General features: G+C 42.6%; 1 protein-coding gene across 3 annotated transcripts in view; it reads right to left on the bottom strand.

Moving 5' to 3' along the window:
• Positions 1–22,430, bottom strand: part of LOC116907651 (microtubule-associated protein 4) — a 96,167-nt gene extending 73,737 nt beyond the window's left edge. The window contains exon 1 of one of the 3 annotated variants that reach the window (XM_032910739.1): positions 22,004–22,430. The gene's annotated coding sequence lies outside the window, so the exon portion shown is untranslated. The remainder of the gene's footprint in view (positions 1–22,003) is intronic. The other 2 variants (XM_032910741.1, XM_032910740.1) reach the window with 2 other exon arrangements.
• Between the last annotated feature and the right edge of the window lie 3,116 nt (positions 22,431–25,546).

Genomic DNA, 25,546 nt, shown 5'->3' with positions numbered 1-25,546 from the left:
CTCATTGAGACAGGATTGTAGGTTGATGTCAAGACGATTCATGATTGGACAGTAGAGAGTGGGATGAGAAGAAAGATTCTGTAAGGCAGGAGAGAGGAGGAAGGCGGGGGATCAAGATGGGAGTCTTCAGAGGAGGACGGTTCAGGTTCAGATTTAGGTGATCTAGATCTATTTTACCTTGCCTAGGAGGGCAGTTTATCTCTTTATCAATTAGCATAGCAGTGAACTTATTGTGTGGCTAAATTGTGAACTGTTAGACATGTAAATCTAATCGCTAAATTACAAGTCTCTGGAACTTTGATTTTACTAAAGAGGACAGTGTGTGAAAGAAATGGCTGAGAGGCAGTTGGAGAATGCAGATCTATTTCTGTTGCCTGTGTGGAGTGAGAACACACAGGGTCCACAAAATGAGAGGGGTGTGTGTGGGGCGTATATTAATTATTGCCTAGGGGACCTTGAGGAATGGGCTGCTAAAAGGGAGATATCAGGACGTGGACGGTAGCTTGCAAACCACGTGGCAGAATATCAGTCTGAGTGAGTGGATTCGACTCACGGGAACTAATAGCAAATGATCCTTTTTAATTGTTATGGCAACACAGGGTCTCTTCATGAAGTCCAGCCTAGCCTCAAGCTCACTATGAGGATGATCTTGAATTGCCAATCCTCCTGCCTTCACCTCCTCCCATAACCTAAGATTATAGCTTAGCTGAATGTCACTGAGCTAGGTGTACAGAACTGAGTCTCTCAATCAAGCCTGTAATTTCATAATCCATATTCTAGTCACCAGAATCGCTGTCCTAAAAAAAAAAAAAAGTGATTCCCTTTCTCCCAAACAATCCTGCTTAAAGCCAAGAACGGTATTACAGACATGACAGAGTCCTTTTTCAAGATTAGAGAGGGCACCATGGTGGCCCAGAACAAGGTATGAAAAGTCAGGAGGATGAGGAAGAAACTAATAGAAGATGTGGCTTTGTCCAACCTATTTAAAGAAGGCAACAATATTTTGTAAGAGGGACATTTTTCGGGGATATGTGTGTATATATGTTTGAGTGCGCCTATGTGGGAGGTCAGAAGCCATTTCAAGTGTTGTTCAAGCAGTGTCAACCTTGTTTTTTGAGACAGGGTCCCTTACTAGATTAGGTTGGCTACCCAGTATGCTTCAACGATCATCTGTCTCCAGTGTTGTGTTTTATAAAAACATAGGAAAGGCAGGGTATGTTTGGTGGAAACGCTGTATGGTGAGGGAGAAGGGGGTGCCTCTGTGGGCCCATGCTGAGGCATCCCTTACCCCTGTGAGGTACCAGACACTCAATGGTATAGTATAGAGTTTACTCAGGGCATGGGGAGGGGAGTTGAGAGAAAGGGAGAGAGAGGAGGAAGAGAGTGGAGGAGTAGAAGCCAGTCATGAGCAGAGAGAGGAATGGGAAGAGAGGAGGAGGAGAGTAAGGGAGCAAGGGCAGGAGAGCCAAGAGAGCACGGAGGGGACAGCCCCTTTTATAGTGAGTCAGGCACACCTGGCTGTTGCCAGGTAACTGTGGGGCAGTGCCTAGACTAAATGCCAGCATCCAGCTCCCCCCAGTACTGGTTCTACAAACTTTTTTAAAAGATGTATTTATGTATTCAGACACACCAGAAGAGGGTTAGGAATTGAACTCAGGACCTCTGGAAGAGCAGTCAGTGCTCTTAACTACTGAGTCATCTCTCCAGCCCCTAGTCAGTGCTCTTAAGCACTCAGCCATTTCTCCAGCCCTGGTTTTACAAACTTGAGACACTACATGTTCCTGGTTTTCACATGAGTCCCAAGGACTGATGACAGGTCTCAATACCTACATAGCAAGTACTTTACCAAATAAGCTCTGACCCCAGCTCTGTTTTTCTGAAGCTAAACCTTACAGCAGTGACTGGCTTTAAAATTGAGAGCATTCTGCATCCACTTCCCCAGTGCGGGAACTGTGAGTGTGTGCCACCACTCCTGACCTAGAAGCCAAGAGGCAGAGGTGATGGCTCATGCTTTTAATCCCAGCACTCTACTACAGATCTGAGGACAGCGAGGTCCACAGAGCAAACAAATTTCAGGCCAGAGGAGGAGGGTTAGAATGGAGGCTGGAAGGGAGGCATAGGAGAGAAGGAAGGAAAGGGAAGGATGAAGGAAATTGAGAAACTATCAAGTGAGAAAGCATAAACAATTCTCTCAGAGATGAAAACAGGCAAGAGCTAAAGACTCTGATTCTGTTCCCAGCACCCATGTCAGGGATCCAACACATTTGGCCTACATGAAAACTTCATACATACACACACATGCATATACACACACATACATAATTGATAAAACTTGAAAAAAGCTAAACTTGTGGCAAATTGACCCAAGGACACTAGGTATCTAGCATACAGATTAGCTTTCTGAGATGGCAGCTGGAGCTAGAGCTGGGATCTAGCTAGGTAGGGTCTGTGCATGCTAGGTGGCCTCAGTTAAACTCAATAAATAAACATGATTCCTTGGAAGGACATTAATGTTCACTCATTTTGCTATTTCCCTACGGCTGACTTCCAGTGTAGTCACTTTCAAAACAAAATTTCATTTTCAATACTGGTCTCTCGAACTTTTGTTGATCTTGTCAATAAAGAAAGAAACTGGGTCAGAAAAGGTGGAACATTTCTTTAATCCCAGCACTCAGGAGGCAGAGGCAGGCAGATTTCTGAGCTCCAGGCCAGCCTGGTCTACAGAGCAAGTTCAGAATAGCCAGAGCTACACAGAAACGATGTCTCCAAAAAAAAAAAAAAAGAAACAAAAAAAGGAAAGAAAGAGAGGGGAAAGGAAAGGAAGAAAAACATGACTTAGATCATAAAACCTATAAATAGGGCTCTAGAGAGCACTGGCTGTTCTTCCAGCAGACCTGAATTCAATTCCGAGCACCCACATGGCAGCTCACAACTATCTGAACATAACTTTTATCTTCCCAGGGATCCAACACTCTCACACAAACATACATTCAGGCAATGGACATAAAATAAAAATAATTATTAAAAAGCTATGAATAAATTGTAAATCTCTAAATATACAAAATAAATCTTTATCCAAGAAAATGTTGATTAAAAATGAACAAAATAACCCTTCAACCCAGCTTATTCTAAAATTCCTTAACCACAGCAATTCTAGTCAGACCGTTTGAGGATCTCGAGGTTAAAACCTACATACATCCTTCAACCAGTCTCAAGGACATGAAACCAGAGCATGGTCTATTGTATTTTCTAGTTAAAATGTTAATCTCAAGTCACAAAAAAAAAAAAGGATAAATTACATTTGAAATACAACAAGTACTTCCTAATACTTGTCTGTCTTATGTGAAACCCTAGTATATACTGATTACATTATACTCAGATAAAGAAATCTCATTCAAGCACATTCTCAAATTAACTCTAATGGGGTATATTTTTAAAAGGAATTGGGCAACTAAGAGAAAAGTATGAATAGCAAGCAGAGTAAAGTCCTACTTGGTTTTTGTTTGTGGTTTTTTGAGGTAGGGTCCCACTCTATGTCCCTGGCTGGCCTGAAACACACTCTGTAGCCCAGTCTGACCTTTCATTCAGAGATCCATCTGCTTCTGCCTCTGAGATTAAAGCTATACACAACATTCAGCTACAAGTCCTATTTGTGATTTCTGGCTTTACTAGATGAGTCAACCAACTGTGGAATCATCCTTATTCAGAAGCAAGAAGTGAATGAATAAGGATTAAAAATATCACATCGGGGCTGAAGAGATGGCTTAGTGGTTAAGAGAATTGGCTGCTCTTCCAGAGGTCCTGAGTTCAATTCCCAGCAACCACATGGTGACTTTTAACCATCTATAATGAGATCTGGTACCCTCTTCTGGTGTGTCTAAAGACAGCTGTAGTGTACTCACATACATAAAATAAATAAAATTTAAAAAATATATCACATCAGTAATGGTAAGCCTTCTAGCAATTATGAAATTATTATAGGTCACAACCCTTCAGACAATGGAAAGCTGAGTGATTATACTAGAATACAGAAGGATTTTATCCAAAACAAGTTTAATTCTGATTTCAGCTCAAGAATCAAAATGACTATGAAGATGGAGTGGTGTTGCCAATTGTTTGAAAGTGAAGACTAGGGGCTGGAGAGATGGCTCAGAGGTTAAGAGCACTGACTGCTCTTCCAGAGGTCCTGAGTTCAAATCCCAGCAACCACATGGTGGCTCACAACCATCTGTAATGAGATTTGATGTCCTCTTCTGGCGTGTCTGAAGACAACTACCGTGTACTCATATACATAAAATAAAATAAATCTTTTTAAAAAAAAAAAAAACCTGAAAGTGAAGACTAGAAGATCAGTTCAAGGCCAGGTTGGGCTACATGAGATAGTCTTTCTAAAACTAATTTTTTGAGGGCAGGTGAGATAGCTCATCAAGTAAAGGTGCTTGCTTGCCATCAAGCCAGACAGCTTGCGTTTGCTCCCTGGAACCTTCATGGTGAAGGAGAACGGACTACAGTAAGTTGTCTTCTTACTACACACACCCATGCCATAGTACATACAAAATAAAATGTAATATACTTTTTTAAATTTTATAACTTTAAACACACAAGGAACTAGTGAACATGAGTTCATTCCCGGGCCTCAAATGGTGAAAAGAGATATTCTTCTCTGACCTCTGTCCTCCATTCATCTGTCTATTGTCTAGGTGGGTGTGTGTTCCTGTGCCTGCTACACGAAACTAGATAGGTAATACTAAAAATCCAAAATATAAAATCTGTATTTCCTAACAAATCTGAACTTCTGAAAATACAGAAAAACTACTATGGAAAAGATTTAAATAATTCTGGCTTGTGTTCTTGCAAATTCTAGCAAAAAAATTAATGATAGGGCTCTCTGAAACAAACTATTAGTATCTCCTATTTCCTCCAAGAATGAAGAAAGCTATTATTATCTCTTATGAAGAATATAATGACCCCTTTTCAAATATTATGAAAAATAAGAGCAAAATTTTGTCAACAAAGCATTTGAGCCAGGCTTTACAGAAGCACATGCCTACAGTCAGCTCTGAGAGGACAGAGAGAGGTAGTAGGAGCAGGAATTCAAGTCTTACATAGTAAATTCAAAGCTCTCCTGGGCTATGTGGTGGGAGTATAGGCCCACATCTATAATTCCAGCACTACCGCAAGCTTGAAGCCCTCCTAGACTACAGTGAGGCCATATCTTAAAACAGAAAAGCATTTAAAAAGTATACATGCATGGACCTTTTGTCTGCATGTATGTCTTTGTACCATGTGCATTCAGCACCTTTGGAGGAATTGAATCCCCTGGAACTATATAGTTTCTGATAGTTGTAAGCCACCATAAGGGTGGGTGCTGGGACTCTGGGTCTCTGGAAAAGCAACTAATGCTCTTAACCCATTAGTCACCTCTCCAGCCCAAAAACTGTGTTGTTGTTTTGAGACAGTCTTACTAAGACCTCCTGGCTGGCCTGGAACTCATGGAGATTTGCCTGCCTCTGCCCTCTCTAGTACCATAGTACTTTTACAGGGAATGCAGTTTCCACAGAAAACACTAATCTGACACCAATTCTACATATGCAAAAAAGAAAATTCTTTAATTTGGATCTCTAAGTAGTACCTTCCCAGAATTTTAAAGGTTATCTCCTTAATTTTCTAATCATGTCAATTAGTAACAACACTCCTGATTTTGTAAATAAGGAGAGAGATTCTCAGCTCATCCCAGAACTCATAACTGGTAAAACAAGAAGATATCCGAGTCTTCTGTACTTAGCCCTATAGTAACCTACCTACCTACCTATTGACACTATATTGTTTGCTACTGGTAACTGCAATATTATTTTAGTAAATTAGCCTCTGGCTCTTAAACCAATCCACTGTTGAAAGACACCAGTGTCCTTGATTGGTATCCCTGAATTAAACTGCTTCGTTTGAGGGGTTGGGGATTTAACTCAGGTGGTAGAGGGCTTGCCAAGGAAGGGCAAGGCCCTGGGTTCGGTCCCCAACTCCAAAAAAAAAAAACCAAAAAAAAAAAAAAAACAAAAAAAAAAAACAAAAAAACTGCTTCGTTTGCCTCTGAGGCATCTCAGGAAGCCTCCCTTATACTGAGCACATAAAGTTGTTCTGAATGTCCTTCAAATATGTCCTTTGTCCCAATTATAAATGTTCTCACTTTAGCGTGCTAATGAACAGCTGAGTAGCCTGCTGACACTCTTAAAATACGCCCAGCCCAAGCAGCCTACTAAAAGAGAACTTGCTAAGTTGGCTGAGTACTAGGTAATTGTCTATGAGACTCATTCTTGGTCATTCAAACTGACCTTTTATTTTAGCCATATGACTACATACAATACAAATGTCATGGTTTAAGAAAATCAGATATGATTAAAACATTATAAGGCTACCAAATGTTTAACCTAGAGCCTCCACAAGCAAGTGCCCTTCCACACTATACACCCAGCTCAATGACAAAAACTTTTTTTTTTGACAATTCAGGGTATGGTGAAATAAGCTATGGTAAGAAAATACAAACTTTCAGAAAGCAATTGTATAAATATATCAAATGTTTTAAATTTATAAATCTTTTGACTCAGCAAATTACATACATACTGAAGACTCTTAGCATACTGTGCCTGGTATTGGTGCATGCCTACAATCCCAGTACTTCAGAGATGGAGGAAAAAAAAAATCAAAGAGTTAAAAAAAGCAGCTCTGACTATATAAGACACAGTATTATTATTATTATTATTATTATTATTATTATTATTACTATTATTATTATATGCAAACATATTTATCTTACAATGCAAAGAAGTTTGGGAGCGGGGCTGCGGATTTAGCTCAGTGGTAGAGCGCTTGCCTAGCAAGCGCAAGGCCCTGGGTTCGGTCCCCAGCTCAGAAAAAAAGAAAAAAGAAAAAAAAAAAAGAAAAGAAGTTTGGGAGCTAGATAAAGCAAATCTGTAATCTAGTATTATGATCTAGTACTAGGTAGGCTGAGCAGAGAGAATTTGAGGCCAGCCTGGGCTACTACAAAACAAAACCCTGACTCAATAAATAAGAATGTGAAAGAAATTTTAATTTTCACACATTTGTGGCTTTAGTGTAGAATTGTACAGTCACTTTGTAAAAGTCTAGCAATTCCAGCAATTCCAGGTTAAAAATAGGTAGCAACTTTTGGCTCTCAGCTCAGAAGATCAAGGTGCAACTTTCTTTGGTCAGCCCAAATCCCAATTCATTCCAGTTGAAACAACACCAGCCTTCCCCACCATGCCCCACAAGTTGAACCCCAATGATATCAAAGTACACCAGAGGTGAAGTCAGTGCCACATCCACCTTGACCCCCACAATGGGTACACCTTGAGACTATCAAAAGAAAGAAAGAAAGAAAGAAAGAAAGAAAGAAAGAAAGAAAGAAAGAAAGAAAGAAAGAAGAAAGAAAGTTTGAATGAAGGAAGGAAGGAAGGACAGAAGGACAGACAGACAGACAGATGGACTGACATACGATGGTGATAGTATCTAGACAACTGATGGGGAAGGTCTAAGAATGACAGTGAAACTGATCACTCAGAGCAGCCCAGATTAGTTGTCCTCTACCTCTGCCCTGACCACCACCATCAGAGTTCTCAATGAGCCATGAAGAGTGAAAGAAGGAAAAAGAAAAACCATGAAACATAGTGGAAATTTTGATGAGACTATCAACATTGCCCAACAGATTGAGCACCTATCTTTAGCCAGAGGTCTTTCTAAAAGTAAGCAAATCCTGAGTCTTACCGTCTACAGGCTGTAATGTAGACGGCCATCACCACTATGACATCGTACTTGGTATTGACTGTAGCCTGGTCTTGACTACAGCCTGGTCTTGACTACTCTGTGAGTTGTTCTTTTCCCATTCTTTATCCCCCAGGTTTCACTCGCTAACACCAGCCAGAAAAGGAAGGAGGATAGAGGGGTGAGTGTGAAAGAGGGAGAGGGAGAGGAAGAAGGACAGAGAGAGAGAAATCCCTGGATCTGATTTCTTTTGTTTCTTCTTTAAACACAACTGAATCCTTCAGGGTCCTAGCATTTATATACTTTCCCAGAATTCCAAAAGTCACACAATCCCAAAAACTATCTGCAGCTGGCAAAAGCACGCCTCTGCTACAGCAGGAGGTAAATCATAGTCAGCTGCTGGAGACTGGAGATATAACTCCAACTGGTGGAGTGCTTGACTACTATAACACCTCATAAAACTAGGTGTGGTGGTTCAAGCCTGTAACCCTAGAACTCTGAGAGTGAGTGGCCATAGGAAGATAAGAATTCTAAACCATTCTCTACTACATAGTAAGTTGAGGCCACCTGAACTACTCTACTACAGATCCTGTCAAAGGGGAAAGAAAGGGAGAGAACAGACGGGAGGAAGTGCAGAAGACAAGAGGGATGGGAAAACATTTTGGAAAATGGAGAGAGAAAGATCTTACAGGTCCAAGAGTAACGAAATGACAGTCTGTTGGTTTCTTTGTTTTGATATGTACTTGTTGCTTTTAAGTATGTATGTGTGTCTATGCACACATATGTGAATGCAGGTGCCCAGAAACCAAAGCTTTGGATCCCGCTGTGGATGGCGTTAGTGGTGGTTACGGGCCCAATATTGGTGCAAGGAACTCAACATGAGCAGTATACACTGGTAGGTTGATTGTTGTTGCTGTTTTTAAGACAGGGTTTCTCTGCATAGTTTTGGCTTTCCTGGAACTAGCCTCTGTAGACAGAGATGGACCTGCCTCTGCTTCTGCCTCCCAAATGCTGGGATTAAAGGAGTATGTCCACACTGCCCACCTTGCTTTGTTTTTTTGAGATGGGATCTCATGTAGTGCAGATTTGCCTAAAACTTATCAATTCTTTAACACAGGATGAACAGCCAACATAGCCAATCACATTACGACTGTATGTCTAAGTCCATGAAAGTACTTTAAGAATGAGATCAGAACATATTTCCCTAAGAAATAATACATAAAATAGATTTATGGTTCCTACTGTAACTCTCTGAAGTCTCTGATACTTAGTGTTTCAAATCTCAGAAACAATGGATAATTAAGAGGAAGACATATAAACAGTGGCGGAATTTGGGAGAATTACCTTTCCTGGACTTCAGGAAACATTTCACAATAGGAAAGAATACGCTTAGTTAGCTAGGCAGGATGGTGCTTGCCTGTAATCCAGCACCTGGAGGCTGAGAGCAGAATCATCAGAGGAGGGCCATGTCACTTACGCTACATAAATGAGCTCAAAGACTACCCTGGGACATATAGTAAGACCTTGTGAAAGAATAAAGAGAAAAACAAAGGAGGGGGGATAGGAAGGAAAGATGGCAGGCAAAAATCATGGCTGCGAAAGCCTGAGGACCTGAACCCAGGGAAAAGAAAATCAATTCTGAAAAGTTGACCTCTGACCTGACCTCCAACACTCAAGTGCACATATATTCTCTAATTTAAAAAAAAAAAAAAAAATCGAGGTTGGGGATTTAGCTCAGTGGTAGAGAGCTTGCCTAGCAATCGCAAGGCCCTGGGGTTCGGTCCCCAGCTCCGAAAAAAGAAAAAAAAAAAAAAAAGAAAGAAAAAAATCAAATCTGTAGGGCTGGAGAGATGGCTCAGTGGTTAAGAGCACTGACCGCTCTTCCAGAGGTCCTGAGTTCAAATCCCAGCAACCACATGGTGGCTCACAACTATCTGTAATGGGATCTGATGCCCTCTTCTGCTGTGTCTGAAGACAGCTACAGTGCACTTGTATATAATGAATAAATCTTAAAAAAAAAAAAAGATCAAATCTAGCAGGGCACTAGTGGCTTACACCTTTAAACCCAGTACACAAGAGGCAGAAGCAAGTGAAGCTCTGAATTTGAGGCCAGCCTGATCTACACAGCTAGTTCCAAGACAGCCAGGGCTACAGAGAGAAACCCTGTCTCAGATTTCTCTGTGTTAAAAGAAAAAAAAAAATCAATAACTGAGGTTTGAGTCTTCCCTTCAGTACTATTTTCCAAACTATTATTATGCTCCACTAAATTCCACAATGGCACAATTACTTTGGCATTAATTAAACATACATTAGGCAACAGGAAAGGAAAAACAAAGCACAAAAAATAAATATTGGGGGAGGGGGAGGGATTAGGGGGATGTTTGCCCAGAAACCGGGAAAGGGAATAAAACTCGAAATGTATATAAAAAATACTCAAGTTAATAAAAAAAAAAAAAAAAAAAATTGGTTGCTAGGTGAGGTGGCATACCACCCTTATTAGTCCCAACACTCCCGAGGCAGATTCAACACAGGTAGATCTCTGAGCTCTAGGCCAGCCTGATCTAAAGTAAGTTCCAGGCTAGTCAGCGATAGACAGGGCATCCAATCCCCTGGAACCGGAGTTATGGATGGTTGTATGTCAAGTAGTACAGCTCTTAATCTAACATGTGCAACAGCTCCAGACTTGATTCCTGGAATGGCAAAGGGGGAGGGGTGAATTTTTTAATAATATAGAATCGGCAAGACGCTTCAGCTGGGTAAAGACTCCCACCAAACCTGAAGACCTCTATTGTAACCCTGAGATCCACGTGGTGAAGAAAGAACTACACCCTGCAAGTGCTCTGCAGACTCTAGACACACACCATGATAAGCAGCCATGCAGGCTCAAGTGACACACACCATGATAAGCAGCCATGCAGGCTCAAGTGCATACAACAGGCACACAAACAAAATGTGGTTTTTAATCTGAATACATTTCTCCAAAGATTATATACAAATGGTTGATAAGCAGTTTACATAAGGAAAATCAAAACCAAAATCCTGAGATACCACTTTATACCCAACTTGGATGGCTGTAATCAGGAAGACAAGGTTCTGTGAGAGACATGAGAGAAATGGCACCTTCATGCTCTGTTATAGGGTGACAAAGGGCACTTGTACAAGGAAAGCATGGCATTTTCTCAAAAGGTTAAACATGGTGACCGAAATGAAAGCCAAGGCTGTTGTTCACACCCGTAATCCCAGTTTCTCATTGAGGCTAAAGTAACAGAATACCAAATTAAAGACTGGGCTTTGTAAGCAAGAACATACTTGGGGGATGGGGGGGGAGAACACTTTATACAAAAACATAAGCATATAAAAGATCCAATAACAGCATTCATAATAGCTAAAAAGTAAAAAGTTTTTTTAAAAAAGAAAAAACTTAAAGTAGAAACAATCTTATGTCTATTTATGAACAAATGGATTAACAGAACAAAAAATAGCCACATAATGTAGTATTATTTGGGCATAAAATGAACACATGCTATACATATAGCATGGATAAGACAGAAAGCATTGCACTAGTTGACACAAAATGCCACTTACTGTATGGATTTATTTATATAATAATACATGCAGAATACCAGCAGGAAGACTAGGGGTGGAGTGAATGGAGGACTACTTGCTAATGGGTATAGGCTTTTTTCTGTGGGATGATGAAAATGTTCTGGAATTAGATAATCGTGATGGTTACAGAACATTGTGAATATTCCCAAACCCCCAAATTATATGATTTTAAATAATATACTATTTTTATTCTTCTCTCATATATTACATCCCCTCTGAAGTCCCCCCTCCTCTCCTCTTTCCCCAGATCCACCCCCTCAATCTCCCACACACCTTCTCAGGGACATCAACCAAACACTGCATGATAAGCATAATAAAACCAGATCACTTCGGTCCCCAGCTCCGAAAAAAAGAACCAAAAAAAAAAAAAGACCAGATCACATCAAGGCTGAATGAACAAGGCAATCCAGTAGGAGGAGGAAGAGGGTTCCACAAGTAGGCAAAAGAGCCAGGAAAATCCGCCCCAATTGTAGGATATCACTAAAGAACACTAAGCCACTCAGCCATTGAGCCATAACATCATGCAGAGACCCAGCTAGGGCAGACTCCTCCAGGCTCCCTCATCTCTGCGTCAGCCGATTCTGTGGGTTAAATGGTGAGCTTTATATCTATCTGCATTGCATCTTCATTTTTTAAAAGTCAAATGACAAATCTGTGAAGACACAGTAATGGAACACACACACAGGTACCTCTCAGTCACCCAGAACCCCAGTTCCAAGGGATCTAACACCTTCTTCAGTACTCCCTGAGCACCAGACTCATACACATGGTGCACTTACATACATACGGCAAAACCAGTCATGCATGTTAAATCTTTTTAAAAATTTTTTCCTTTTTTTTTTTTTTTTTTTTTTTCGGAGCTGGGGACGAACAGGGCCTTGCGCTTCCCTAGGCAAGCGCTCTACCACTGAGCTAAATCCCCAACCCTAAAAATTTAACATCAACATAAAATGTTTCCTAAAGACCAGCACACTTCAGCAGGTAAAGGTGCTTGCCACACAAACCTGACAACTGAATTTAATCCCCAGAACCTGTGACAGAAGGGGAAATCGGTACTTGATGTGTATGCTTTCTCCCTCTCCTCTCCTCCCCCCCCCCTCTCCACTTCCCTTTCTCTCTCTCTCTCTCTCTCTCTCTCTCTCTCTCTCACACACACACACACACACACACACACACACACACACACACGCCTCATATTAAGTCCTCTTTACCTGAACCTCCTTCCTTAAACTCAAAAATCACTTACCTGCCACCCAAAACAATACTAACTGGCCTGATTAAACATTCTTCCTATAAGAAAATAATTCAGGGCTCTCCTGTATTCTTTCAAGGTGATTAAATTCTATTCCTGAAGGAAAAAAAAAATAGGTTAAACCATGACCTGTCTGACCAAGAATTTCAAATAGTTTAAAAAAGTAGAGTTCAGGAATCACCATGAGAAGACACCTTTTTTTTTTTTTGGAGCTGGGGACCGAACCCAGGGCCTTGTGCTTGCTAGGCAAGCGCTCTACCACTGAGCTAAATCCCCAACCCCGAAGACACCTTTTCTTAAGAGTGTCTACCCTCCACCCTTGCCCATATCACTTATAACCAACTTCCTCTAAGCTTTTCTTGCTCTAGAATATACATACTCTCTTTAAAAATGGGGGGAGGGCATTAGTAGGTAGAAGATTTAACTATTATCCACATCTTGTCACAGTAAAGACTCAAAACAGGGAGGTTGGGGATTTAGCTCAGTGGTAGAGTGCTTGCCTAGCGTTTAAGGCCCCTGGGTTCGGTCCCCATCCAAAAAAAAAAAAAAAAAAAAAAAAAAAAAAAAAAAAAGAATCAAAACAGGTATGGTGGTACATACTTGTAAATCTGCTTGGAGTCTGAGGGAAAAATTAAAAGTTCAAGACTAGTTTAAGCTAAATACCAAAACTCTGTTTCAAAATACTACAAATACACATACACAAAATTCCTATCTACCATTAAAAGAACTAGCTATGTGGGGCAGTGACGGAATACACCTTTAATACCAGAACTCAGGAAGCAGAGACCAGTGGATCTCTCAAGAGTTCTAGGCCAGGGTTGGGGATTTAGCTCAGTGGTAGAGCGCTTGCCTAGGAAGCGCAAGGCCCTGGGTTGGGTCCCCAGCTCCGGAAAAAAAAAAAAAAAAAAAAAAAAAAAGAGTTCTAGGCCAGCCTAGTTAGATACACAAAGAAACCCAGCCTTGAAAAACAAAAACAAACAAAAATCTGAAAAATCCCACTGTGGACCAAGTCACCTAGATAAGTATAGCTCTTATCTCTCATCAAATAAGCTGTCTGCTATCAATGGAGACTATTACAGAGATGCACGACTGGCCAAATATAGAAAGTAAATAATCCCAGTTACTACATCTACAGTGCAACCCCTACTCCTGAGGCTCAGGAAAACCAAGGAAGAAGAGGTTAAAGATAAATAAAGCCAGAAGAGCAAGATGCCTGCTGCCAAATATCTTCTGGACATGACAGGGAAGCCGTATCCACGAAATGCAACCACATGGTTGCCTAGACAAGGCCTGCATAGTGACAACACATTCCAACCTGGATGAGGAAATGTCACAAGTGCCTACACCTAGATGAAGAGTTATAAGCAATCAATGGTTCCTGAGATCAGTTTTCTGTAGGAAAATAAGCCCTAAACTAAATCACAAAAATCCAACCTTAAACAAATGTATTTCTGAGCAACCTTAAATGGACTCAGCAGGTGTTCTGTGTGTGCGTGTGCCCCTGAGCACACAATTGGCATGAGAAGAGTTGGGGTGGGAGGAAGAGGGATAGATATTATTCTAATATAAGAACTCATATATGAAATTCTCAAAAAAATTAAAACTAAAAAATATGATTTAATTCCTTAAGACAACGAACACAAAGTGGTCAAGAATGTAAGAGTATAAAAAGTTAATCAAGGGCTGGAGAGATGGCTCAGAGGTTAAGAGCACTGACTGCTCTTCCAGAGTTCCTGAGTTCAATTCCCAGCAACCACATGGTGGCTCACAACCATCTGTAATGGGATCCGATGCCCTCTTCTGGCGTGTCTGAAGGTACATAAAATAAATTAAAAAAAAAAAAAAAGTCAATCAAACAGCTCAGTGTCCAACAGAATGGTCCAGCTGTCTGTCTGGGCTGATGGTATCGGGAACATCAGAAACTCTGAGCAACAGCAACTCTGAAAAAGGAGGCAAAGGTCAGGACTTATCTGCTTCTTCCTTTTCTTCTGAGACTGCGTCTCACTACATAGCCCTTGCTGGCCTAAGAACTCCAGATATAGAACCTTGAACTCAAGGGATCTGGCTACCTCTGTCCCCCCATTTTGGGATTAAAGGTGTGCCACACCATACCACACATTATTTTCTTTTTTTTTTTTTTTTTTCTTTTTTTTTTTTTTTTTTTTTTTGAGCGGGACCAACCCAGGGCCTTACGTTGTTAGGCAAGTGCTCTACCGCTGAGCTAAATCCCCAACCCCCACACATTATTTTCTAGTTTTTCTGAGACTGAGTGTTACTCTAGCTGAAGTCAATGTGGGGCTTACCAGCTGGTTCAAGCTGACCTCAACGTTGTACCCACCTTCCCACCCTGACCTCTCAAATGCTGGAACAGCAAATGCTCTTATCCACTGAGACATTTCTCTAAACCCTTTTGGGTTTTGTTGTTTTAATAGAGAACAGGTTTCATACATTCCAGGTTGGCCTGTAATGTACCCCAGTGAAGTGCTAGGATCATAGATGTGTCCCATCATGCCAGATTTATTGAGTGCTGCAAATTTATCCCTGTATAGTAGGCAAGGACTCTACTGAGTTACACTCACTCTTTCTCTAAAAATGTAAAGCATCTATATAAATAAAATGTTTCAGTGGAGTAGGAGAAATCAAAATACAAATACAGAAAACCAACAAAAGGACAATTTCTAAACAACAAAACAAAAAAAGAAAAGAGGTAACTACCAGACAAGTGTAAACTAGCATTGAAAAGTAGAAAGAAGGCTGAGAGGTGGGTCAGCACTTAAGAGCACTGTTGTTCTTGCAGAAGACCTAGGTTTGATTCTCAGGACCCACAAGGCAGTTCAGGAACTACCTGTAACTCCAGTCCCAGGAGATCCAACATCTTCCACACATGCAGGCAAAAACACTTAAACACATAATAATAAAACTAAAATGAAGAAAAGGAAAAGAAAATAGAGGGGTTGGGGATTTAGCTCAGTGGTAGAGCGCTTGCCTAGGAAGCGCAAGGCCCTGGATTCGGTCCTCAGCTCCGGAAAAAAAAAAAAAAAAAAAGAAAATAGCAAGAAAAATGGAACTTGCAGACTGTGGGTTGATTATATTTCAGTGGTAAAATGCTTGCTCAAAGCCCCAGGTTCAATCCCCAGTACAGGAATAAACAAGTAAAAGAACAAACAACTCTGAAAAGTAGGGTGACTTTATGTTACCAAATTGGCCTTCAAATCCTGACCTCAAGCAATTCTCCCACCTCAGCCTCCAATGTCTGGAACCACACAATACCATACAATAATTCAGCATTTCTTATCAAATAATTAACAAAACATCTGGATCAAACAATATCTAAAAAAACTGACAAAATGTAGCATGCACAGGATGATGTTCAACAGAGCAAACAGTTTGAAATTGTATTTGAAGAAAGGTAGAGATCGGCTGTTTGGTCTGGAAAAGAAAACTTTTGTTTGTGTTTCAAGATAGGGCTTCTCAGTGTAGCCCTGGCTATCCTGGATCTCACTCTTTACTCTGTAGCCCAGGCTTTCCTCAAACTCAGAATCTGACTGCCTCTGCCTCTCAAGCACCACTACTAAAGTCATGCACCACTATGGCCTGGCTTTAAAAAAAAAACTTTTAAGTAGGATAAAATAAGTGTCATTGAGTAAATACTGGAGCTACACAAAATAAAAATAACTGCAGACTGAAAAATAAGTCAGAGCCACTAAGTTAAAATTGAAAGAAAGTCAGTTCAGGGACAGGCACAGTGGTGCACAGCACACCTTTAATGCTAGCACTTGGGAGGAAGAGGCAGGAGGCTAGCCTGGTCTATAGAACAAGTTCCAGGACAGCCAGGGCTACACGGAGAAATTAAAAAAAACAGAAAGGAAGGGAGGGAAAGAGGAAGGTAGGGGAAGGGGAGGGAAGGGAAGGGCTATCAGAAAAAAAAGAAAAAACTTTTCAAAATGACAGATTTAGGGCTGGTGAAATGCCTTAGCAAGTAAAGGCCCTTGAGGCCTCATGACCTTACTTCAATATATATGCTAGAAAGATATATATGCTAGAAAGAAAAGACCAACATCCCTAAGTTATCCTCTGACCTGGACATGAACCTTATGAACCTATAGGCACTTGAGTGCCTATATACATACACATACACAAAATAAGAGGTCTTAACAATATAAAAGAGGGGTTGGGGATTTAGCTCAGCGGTAGAGCGCTTGCCTAGCGAGCGCAAGGCCCTGGGTTCGGTCCCCAGCTCCGAAAAAAAAGAAAGAAAGAAAAAAAAAAACAATATAAAAGAACTGAATTGGAGCCAGCAGCCGAGAAGTTACTATCTTGAGAAATACCTGCATAAAACTGTTCAACCCAAAACATCTACAATTAAAAGCAACATCTTATAGAGACAAAGAAACGGAGTGGAGTCACTTGAACCTAGGAATTTCCAGATTAACTGAGGTTGATCAGACCCTACCTATCTCAGGAAAAAGAGGGGAAGGAAGAAGGTTGGAAATGGTTGAGAAGTTAAAAGTGCACAGAGTTCTATCTTTTCTCTCTGGAGTGTGTGTGTGTGTGTGTGTGTGTGTGTGTGAGAGAGAGAGAGAGAGAGAGAGAGAGAGAGAGAGAGAGAGAATATGAGCACAAGAATGCAAAGATTTGAGTATATTAGAGAACTTCAGGTATGCCTTCTATCTTGTTTGAGACAGGGTCCATTGTCTTTGGGTTTCTGTTTTGTTTTGGAGGGTGCTGTGTCACAGTAATTTCCAACCCCAATACGCCCATATTAAATACACAATCAGCCAGCCAGTTGGGGATTTAGCTCAGTTGTAGAGCGCTTGCCTAGCAAGCGCAAGGCCCTAGGTTCTGTCCTCAGCTCCGGAAAAAATGGGAAAAACACACACACACACACACACACACACACACACACACACACACACACACACAATCGGCCAGCTTCCAGGGACTAAGCCACTACCCAAATACTATACATGGACTGCTCCAACCGCATAGGTAGCAATGAATAGTCTAGTAAGAGCACCAGTGGAAGGGGAAGCCCTTGGTCCTGCCAGTGAACGTGATTGTTGAGGGAGGGCGGCAATGGGGGGAGGATGGGGAGGGGAACACCCATAGAGAAGGGGAGGGGGATGTTGGCCCAGAAACGGGGAAGGGGAAAAACAATCGAAATGTAAGTAAGAAATACTCAAGTTAATAAAGATGGAGAAAACACACACACACACACACACACACACACACACACACACACACGCACACAATCAGCTATTTATGTAAGCTATGTGCCTAGCCTGGCAGATCTAGCACTATACTAACTTATTCCCCAGCTACAAGACCCTTTGCTACTGACAGGTTCTCTTGGCCTAATGGCTCTGTGTTAACTCTTCCATAAATCTAATGTTTAAACTGCATTTCTTGCAGAATGTGGTGACATGTGTCAGTATTTCCAACACTTTAAGCTGGCTATGGTAGTGTACACTTTTAATCCTAGCACTTTATAGAGGCAGAGGCAGATCTGGTTCAGGTTTGAAAAAATCTGGTCTACATAGTGAGTTCTAGGACAGCCAGGACTACACAGAGAAACCCACTACAAAAAAAAAAAAAAAAAAAAAAAGTGAAACAGAAGGATCTGGAGTCAAGGCCAGTCTGCGCTACATAGGTTAATACTGTTTCGAAAAACAAAAACCTTTTGCCACTGTAAAAGGAAGAAAGTGCTGGCAGGCTTGGTGGCATATGCCTCTCTATTGTCAGCACCTGGGAAGCAGAGGCAGATTCATCATGAGGCCAGTTTAAGCTATAGGGAATATTGCCTCAGAAAAAAAGATGGGGAAAGACTATATATCTACCTCTCATTTCTGATTTTCTTGCATTTAATGGAAAACTAAAACTTATACATTACCTGTTCTTAACATTAAAAAAAAAAAAATGAGACTGTGAATACAGCTGAGCAGCAGAAATTTCCCTACACTGTGCAAAGTTTCAGCCTTGAACTGGTACGGTGTTACATGAATTCTACATGAATTCAAAGCCAGCCAGGGGTATGTAAGAAGACCTTGTGTCTTGAAAATAATAAGCCACAAATTTTGAAATTGTCAACTGCAAAAGTCTACAGTGAAAACTGAATCACCAAATTGGAAAGCAAAGTTAAGAACCAGTTCTCTAACTAAAGCTAAGCTGCCCACGAAATCTAAAATAAGCTATGATACCAAATTGAAAGCTGAGATATAACTGTGATGTTCCCAGGCAAGAAGAGGGCTTGAGTCCAGCCTGGGCATCACAAGACCCCAACCCCATCGGAAAAGAGAAAATCCAGGTGCTTCCTTTGGCTGTCAGCAAACAATGGAAAATGACTTTAATATAAAATATAACCTTATTTGTATATTTGAGATTTCAGCACAGGCCCACTGTTAAACATATGAATAGATTTTTTTTTAAACTTGGAAAAGGAGAATATTGGGAACACACTCCAAGCTGGGTACGGTAGCATATGCCTATAATCCTAGCATTTGAAAAACTGAAGCTCAGCCAGGCAATGGCGGATCAGGTCTTTTAATCCTAGCACTCAGGAGGCAGAAGCAGGTGGATCTCTGAGTTCTAGGCTAACCTGGTCTAGTTCTAGGACAGCCAGGGCTACACAGACAAACCCTGTCTGGTGGGGGCAAAGGGAGCAGTGTACATGGACACACATTGGTGATGAATGCCTTTAATCTAAAGCAGCAGGTAAGTCTCTGAACTCAATGCCAGTCTGGTCTACAGCTGGAATTCTAGAACAACGGCCAGGTTCTGTTACACAGAAACCCTGTCTCAAAAACAAAAACAACAGAAAAAGGAATAAGGGTGATGAGGATTGCTATGAGCTCAATTGAGGCCTGTCTAGACTACATAGTAAAGTTCCAGGCCAGTTCCAGTTTATTCTGGGTTACAGAATAAACCTCGTCTCAAAAAGTCTACAAAACAGGAACATGGGAAATGGCTCAGAGTTTAAGAGCAATTGTTTGCTCTAACAGAGGGTCCAGGTTGGTTCCCAACACTCACATAGCTCAAAGCCATTCCTGTCTTAAGGGATCCTACCCATGCTTCTCCTTACTTCCATGGCACTAAACACATGTGCACATAGTCACAGAGGCAAAACACTCAGGCATAAAATAAATAAACCTAAAATCAAGTTTTAAAAAATAATACAAGTCTCTACAGGCGGAGGCGTTTCTATTCAAGGACAGCTAGAGAAATCCTGTCTGACTCAAAAACAAAAAACAAACAAACAAAAACCAAGGTCCACAGATAAAAGCACTTGCTGCCAAGCCTCAGTTCAATACCCAAACCCCACATGGTAAATAGAGACTGACTCCCAAAGTTGTCCTCTGACCTCCACACTCACTCTGCACACACACACACTCAGAGTAAATGTAAAAAATAAGTAAATAAAACACAATGAGACACACCCTTGCATTTTCCAACTTTAGTGCACGGGTTAACATTACATATGAAAAGTTCAATTCACTTAAGCGTCAATAGCTTGATTAAAATATCCCTGAGAACTTTCTTGCCCTCATTCCAATACTATACTGCTTTACTGATTAGGCTACCAAGAACAATGGAGGCGTTTTGGGCCAGTGGATAATTAAGTCCAATTGGGTCCAAGGCATCACGTACTGGACCTTGACTCATAAATCTCTGCTGAGGTTTCTTTCCATCGGTGGATTCGCTTTCGTTTAAAAAGCCCCTGGAAGACCGAAGGTACTAGCCCAAAACAGCAATAGTTTTAATGACTTTAAGCTAAGTGTAAAAGAAGATTATGACTGAAGTAAAAACATCACCTTTGAAAGGAAGTGGTATGGGCCATCAGACTCCATCAATTGAAAAGCCATGAACACGCCCAAAGCGGAGAAAAAGTTACAAAGTTGCAAGTACCTGCAGCCTGGTACAGACAGATCGAGTCTCTCGCTTAGCAACTGCAGTGTTGTCTAAAAACACTCAGCCTGTCATAGTTAGGGCATGACAACTGTTCACCCTAAATCCATGTGCTCAGCTTGGATTCAGGACTGATTTATAAAAATAGCTGCTGCTGTTGCTGGTCTTTGAATCTCTGCGCTGATGACTGGGCAGCGTTACCCTATAGGCCTAGAGCAGCTGTATTTCCCTCACCACACCCATCGCTCTGCCTACCCAGCCAAGCTGCCGGCAACTGCCCCCTCCTGCTGCTTGTCACCTCCCCCGCCCCCATCTCTGCACCATACTATTCTCCCTCCTCCTGGGCTGAGTGAGCAAATTACAAGCACAAATATCCCCTGATGCAATGCCACAACCATCCCTGGGAAAGAGCAGAGGCAGTTGCCAAAAGCGCAGCAGTAGGAAAATGGGCGGGAGACACTCACAGGGAGCAAGAAACACTGCAGAGGCCCTGGGGAGAAATTCTGTAACTGGACCAGCGGAGAGAAAGGAGAAAGGGGGATTCCAGCAAAAAGCCGGGTAACACTAATCTTTCCCGGGAAGTACAAGCTACAACCCCGCTCCGGGAGGGGCCGAGTTCTGAATTCCTAAAACACAAACCTGTGGGGAAATCAGTCTCTTCCCCTAAAGCACCAAATGCATTTAATCTACACAATCCAAGAGATAAGCAAAACCTCTCAAATACGCCCAGGAGGCAATCTCAAGTAAAGTTGAGTTCCGGCTATAACAGTCCAAAAGAGCTCGTCCCATGTACTAAATAAACCACAATCTCGGCTCCGAGTAACGTTTCCGACCGCCACGGCTAGCCCTGGTCCCTATGTTTCCGGACTCTGCACCCTTAACGTGACCCCTTTGCATTCCTAAAGTCAGAGACACTAGATGCGCCTCAGTCTCCAAACTGTGCGGGGCCCACGCACACAAGGGCTCGAGTTGGGTTCTCCAGATCACCCCTCGGCCCCACCCATAACCCCCAGACAGGACACGCGGAGCTCGCCTCAGTTCCCACACTCACTGACGCTCCTCCTGAAGCTTAGAGAAACGACCCCGGCGTCCTTTTGCATCCCGAACCCCACCCAAGGGCCCAGGCTGCAGTCCACCCTCCGTGCCGGGACTCAGCACATGCCCAGCCTGAGGCAAGCCCCTCGGCTCCACAACCCCAGAAGCCCTGAAACAACCTCTCGGCCGGCCTCGCCCCTACGGTCGCCTCAGAAGGCCCCTCGGAGACTCCGAAGGTCACGCCCGTAGGCCCCCCACCAGGCCCCCTCTCGCAGCTACTCCGGCGTCCCGTAGACCGACAGCCACCGCCCTTCCCCGCCTCAGGCGCGTACTGAGGGGTCCCCGGCGGCCCGTGCGAAAAGCTGGCCAAGAGTCTCGGGGTATAGTGAGGAGCCCGACCTTAGGATCCCAATTTCACCGGCACCTACCCGCCGCCGCCGCCGAGCCCAAGCTGGAGCCGCAGAAAGCCGGGAGAGGGCAGAGAGGAGCCGGGAGCAGCCGGGAGGAGCCGCAGAAGCCACAGAGCTAGCCGGAGGGGCGGGGCACAGGGAGGTGGCCGCTTCCTCGTCGCCCTCTTGAAGGCCGGCACGAAGGCGGAGCGTCCTCGCCGTCAGCGGGTGCCGCGTCAGCCAATGGGCGCCAGGGAAGGGCGGGCCGAGGCGTCACGAACCAATCCACGCCGACCCCTGCTCCTCGACCTCTCCGTGAAAGCGGCACGAGCGGTGGACCGTTGGCGAGGCGCGCGTCGGGGGTCTAGACCACGGCCTCCCGCCCGCGGATGTCTCAGCGAATGGCGAGCCTCAGGCCGCCTCCGCCGTTCTGAGATGGCCGCCGCTTCCTTTTCCAGCAGAGAGGATGCTAGTGTCAGGCGCACGCGGCCTGCGTGCGGGTGGGCCTGAGTGGGCCCCGCCGGCCCTGACTGGTGGGCTCTATGATGTAATCTGGGAGGGGCGCGGGGCGGAGCCTTGGGCTCCCAGCTAACTGCGAGCAACCCTGACACGGAGCGGAGGGTGCAACTCCGAGCCGCTGCCTGAAACGTGGCTGGACCAAGTTGAGAAGGGACATTGTTGATTGCAAAACTGATTATGTTGTTGGGCGTATGTTTAATAACTTAAATAATTTCGTGTTTCTTTTAGTTTTTTTCAACGTAGTTACTTGAAAACTTAAAGATCACCTTTGTTCAGTTTGGGGGTTTTGACAAAGTGTCTCACACCATAGCGCAGGCTGGCCTGAAATTCACTTTGTATCACACACCTGCCTCAGAGTGATGCCAGTCCCCCAGCCTTCCGAATGCTGAGATTACAAATTTGAACCTCCATAACCAGCTAAAATAACAACCTCCTACTCTCCTCTCTCCTCCCAACCCCACCCCCATCCCTCAGGGGATCACTACCATTCACATTATAATGCTTGTGTGTAGTGCTGGTCCAGAAGAAATAATGATACCCAACCCCTTTGAGTGCTTACTCCATGATCCACATATGTAACACTTAATCATCATAAGAGCCCTACATAGTTAATAAATATATCCTCATTCTCGGGGTTATTTATCATCTTGCCTAAGAGTAAGGCCCTGGGTTCGATCCCAGCTCAAAAAAAAAGAACCAAAAAATAAATAAATAAATAAATAAATATATCCTCATTCTCTTTGTAGTTTTAGTTGTGAACCTCACCTTTAACAGTTTCACTGTCTCTCCAGCCCTCCTCATTCTCATATTAAGACAAGTTTAGTTAACACCATAATGTAAACAAGCCAGTATGTGGCTAGTTGGGCTTTAACTTCAGTAGTCAGGTGCTAGGATTGTAAACTCAGGCATATAGGGGTTATCGGGAAGACTTGGTTAGGAAGTACAGCTGTGCTTTTTGTAGCCTTAGGAAAGGTAAGCTTGGGGTTGGGGATTTAGCTCAGTGGTAGAGCGCTTGCCTAGGGAAGCACAAGGCCCTGGGTTCGGGTCCCCAGCTCGAAAAAAAAAAAAAAAAAAAAAAAAGGAAAGGAAAGGTAAGCTTCAGTTTCCTCATTTATGAAAACTAGATAATAGTCACTCTCAATAAAGTTACTAATAAGGGGCCAGTGGTAAAATACCATATTCCCTGTGAAGTCTCAGCATGACTAAACAAGTTGTGTAAACTTGTGGAAGACTTCTAAACCTTTCTGTATCAATATTGTGTAACAGTTTCCTCCAAGACTGGAACTTTCCATGAAGCAGGAAGGCAAACAACTCAAAATAGCTTCAGGAAGGCCCTGAAACGGACCAGATTTACTAAGCTCCTTTCTGCCTATAGTCCCTCTCAGAAGAGCAGAGCTAAACTGCAACGAAAACTCTCAAATGTTGCAGGCCAGACCAGCTGAAAAGAAGCAGAACCCAGCCAAGCTACCTGGAAGAGCTTTAGACCAGACTTGCTTGGAAAGGATGCTCTCCAGGTGATCTGCAGGTGATGCAGTATGCCCCAAGTTTCCCAGATTTTATGAATTGTCACCAGTGTTGGGGTGGGCCTTGGTGATGCAGCTGTCTTTGAGTCATTTCTGCTACTGTAAGTAACCCCTCATATTTCTTCATATTTCTGAAGGCAGCCCCCAATAAAACTAATTGGGCTTTGATTTGTCATGAGTTTCCTCTCTGGGGTGAGTGGGTCTCCGTAATGCATGTCCCCAGGAAGTTTTGTCACACAATACTCCTTGATTTGAACAGTAAGTGGAGATGATAATGCACATGAGATTCATGTTAATAACTGTCCTAAAGTATGTGCATCATTGCTTAGCATTTAGTAGACGTAGTTTACTACTGAAGCCATAGTAACTGGAGATATGGCTCAGTGGTTAAGAGCACTGACTGGTCTTCTAAAGGTCCTGAGTTCAATTCCCAGCAACCACATGGTGGCTCACAACCATCTGTAATGGGATCTGACCCCCTATTTGGTATGTCTGAAGACAGCTACAATGTACTCATATACATTAAATAATATATACTTTTTAAATCATAGTAGCTAACCTAATGTAACAATGCACACCTTTAATCCCAGCACTTGGGAGGCAGAGGCAGACAGATCCCTGGGAGCTCAAGTTCAGCCCTGTTTACATACCTTGTTCCATTCCAGGCAGATAGATGGTGAGATCATGTCTCAAAAAAGTAAAAAAATTAAATTTAAAAAAAAAAAACTGAAGAGAGCAAAAGGATGCCCTGGTGTGTGCTGGGGCAATTGTAAATCAAATCTAAGGTCAGCTGGGCTGCCTAAGTTCAAGACCAGCCTGAGCATATAATGAAACTGTCTTTTTTGTTGTATGTTTTGCTTTTTGACACAGGTTTTCTCTGTGTTACAGCTTTGACTGTAGAACTCTTTGTAAACCATGCTGGCCTCAAACTCACAGAGATCCACCTGCTTCTGCTTGCTGGATGAACCCAGCTGAGAATGTTTTTTTTTTTTTTTAAATAATAATAAGCTGGGTGGTGATGGTGTAGGACCTTAATACCAGCACTCAGAAGGCAGCAGCAGGCACTCTACAAAATAATTTCCAGGATAGCCAGGACTACACAAAAAAACTCTGTCTCAAAGAAACAAAGCAACAACAACAACAATAATAGTCCAGTGGTCCATGCTTGTAATTCCATTATTTGGTAAGTGGGAGCTGGACGATCAGGAGTTCAAGGCCAGCTTGGGATACATGAAACCCTGTATCAAATAAACAAAAAAGTAAAGGTTTTGTGGGAAAGATACAGAACTATAAATAGATAACCATAAAAAGACTATTAATGCAACCCAGAAAAGCAAAATATCTGTTGTAGATTGCATACCTGTTGTTTAATGAACCAGAAATCTTGAACAGAAGCCCAGCTATCAGTCATATCTTCTATCCCCCCCTTCTCCTCTCTCTTTTCCTCCACCTCCTCCCTCTTCTCTCTCTTCTCTCTTCTCTCTCTCTCTCTCTCTCTCTCTCTCTCTCTCTCTCTCTCTCTCTCTCTCTCATCATGCCGCACT

Source organism: Rattus rattus, chromosome 8 (assembly GCF_011064425.1).
Source record: "Rattus rattus isolate New Zealand chromosome 8, Rrattus_CSIRO_v1, whole genome shotgun sequence".
Classification (NCBI taxonomy): Eukaryota; Metazoa; Chordata; class Mammalia; order Rodentia; family Muridae; genus Rattus; species Rattus rattus.
Note: the sequence above shows the minus strand (reverse complement) of the source record. Positions and strands in the feature narration are given on the sequence as shown.